This window comes from Pempheris klunzingeri, chromosome 16 (assembly GCF_042242105.1).
Source record: "Pempheris klunzingeri isolate RE-2024b chromosome 16, fPemKlu1.hap1, whole genome shotgun sequence".
In the NCBI taxonomy this organism is placed as follows: Eukaryota; Metazoa; Chordata; class Actinopteri; order Acropomatiformes; family Pempheridae; genus Pempheris; species Pempheris klunzingeri.
In genome coordinates, this window is record NC_092027.1 from 385001 (window position 1) to 387500 (window position 2500).

Consider the following 2500-nt stretch of genomic DNA (forward strand, 5'->3'; position numbering starts at 1 on the left):
GTTCTGGAGGGGATCTGGAGGAGATCTTGGGGAGTTCTGGAGATCTGGAGGAGTTGGGGAGTTCTGGAGGAGTTCTTGGGGAGTTCTGGAGGAGATCTGGAGGAGTTCTGGAGGAGATCTGGAGGATATCTGGGGGAGTTCTTGGGGAGTTCTGGAGGAGATCTGGAGGAATTCTTGGGGAGTTCTTGGGGAGTTCTGGAGGAGATCTGGAGGAGTTCTGGAGGATATCTGGGGGAGTTCTTGGGGAGTTCTGGAGGAGATCTGGAGGAATTCTTGGGGAGTTCTGGAGGAGTTCTGGAGGAGATCTGGAGGAGATCTGGAGGAGTTCTGGAGGAATTCTTGGGGAGTTCTTGGGGAGTTCTTGGGGAGTTCTGGAGGAGTGTTCAGCTCGTGTCACCAGTCTGATCTGTTGGGGTGAACAGATAATCTGAGGAGGGTCTTTTATTTTGACACCTCCTGTCTGTGTCACAGCTGGATGTGAAACAATGGATGAGCTTCATGAGTCTACTTCCTGTTTCATCATCAGTGAAGTCAGCAACCACCAAATATGGACGCCTTAGCGATCGGCCAGAGGAAACGTTTCAATCCGTCTGAGGGAAACCAGACAATAGACCCAGCACCAGGACCAGGTCTTACTGCCCCCCCCCAGTCCATTTATTTGAAAACAGGTCATGTGTTTGTCTTCATCATTTATCTGTTCTACAATTTTATTTCTATTTTCCAAATCTGAAACCTCCTCAGCGTCACATTAACACAGGAAACACTGAACAGAACCTCATTCACAAAACCCACGATTTAAGCGCTGACTGGATTCTTCCTGCTGCAGTGAAGACAGATGAATAATGTTCCAACAGTCTGAGCCTGCTTCATCCAAAGATCAGATCTCTGGTCTGGAAATGTTTGCATGAGTGCGTTTTAAGTAGATAATGACTTTTAAATATTCAAACACTACATCTCAGAACAGCTGTGATACAGAAGATAATTGTGTTGATGTGAATGAGAGTAACGTTGTGGCTCATCAAGTAAAACCTTCATCTGTCACATAAAAGGGCTTTTATTGTTGTAAATGTCCTCGCCGTCCTCACAGCTGGACGTCACCACTCATTAGCAACCATTCACAACCATTAGCATCCCTCTGGCTAGCATTAGCATTGTCAGTGGCGTCCCAGCATGCAGTCTGCTGTCGGGGCGGGAGCAGAGCCGGCAGGAAGCCGAGCATCTGAGTACATGGGGGGAACCGTTAACTTAACTAAATACAACCGACTTTAACTTTCTCTAACTGTAACTAGTGTTAACTAACCTTATCTGACTTTCTCTAGTGTTAACTAACCTTATCTGACTTTCTCTATAACTAGTGTTAACTAACCTCATCTGACTTTCTCTAACTTTAACTAGTGTTAACTAACCTCATCTGACTTTCTCTAACTTTAACTAGTGTTAACTAACCTTATCTGACTTTCTCTAACTTTAACTAGTGTTAACTAACCTCATCTGACTTTCTCTAACTTTAACTAGTGTTAACTAACCTCATCTGACTTTCTCTAACTTTAACTAGTGTTAACTAACCTTATCTGACTTCACCTTAAACTGACTAACTTTCTCGGACTTTGAAGATGTCAAAACGTCTTCTTTCCTTTTACAGTTAGTTTACAGTTCTGGTGCCGTCGGACCTCAGGTCAGAGGATGGGGGGGGCTTCAGGTGCCTCTAAAAGTCCCAGCATGCATCTGTTGGAATGCTGAAATGCATCGTGAGAAACAGACAGAGAGACGATGAGAAAAGAGAAAAACAGAAGGAAAGAGATTCAAATCCTGCAGGTTCAGACATGAACACACACACACACACACACACACACACACTCCTGTGGTTGATCCCTGTGGGGGGGGGGGTGAGTGTGTGTGTGAGTGTGTGTGTGTGTGTGTGAGAACATCCTGTAAAAACCACAGAAACCATCTGGAAACTAACGGAGCATTTCCTCTCAACACAAGAGACAAAAGAGAGAAAAGAAGAGAGCAGGCTGCAGACACTAACAGCTACTGTTAGCATTAGCATTAGCATCATTACATGAAGCACACGGACAGGTGGCCCCGGTCTCCAGGTGGATTTTTACTAGTTTCACTTTGAATAAATCCAACATGAAACACACCGACGTCCGTCACTTGGTTATAGATACTAAACTAATTATTTTACTATTTATTTTACTGACCATGAAATTGGAACTGCTGTGGTAAAAATGATAATCAATCAATCAATCAGTCTTTATTTATATAGCGGCAATTCATAAGTGTTGAATTGGCGGGAAGAACTCCCCTTAGTTAGCTTAGCTCCATCTGAGGAGCAGCGGACCGTTAGCTTAGCTCCGTCACAGGAGCAGCGGACCGTTAGCTTAGCTCCGTCACAGGAGCAGCGGACCGTTAGCTTAGCTCCGTCAGAGGAGCAGCGGACCGTTAGCTTAGCTCCGTCTGAGGAGCAGCGGGACCGTTAGCTTAGCTCCGTCTGAGG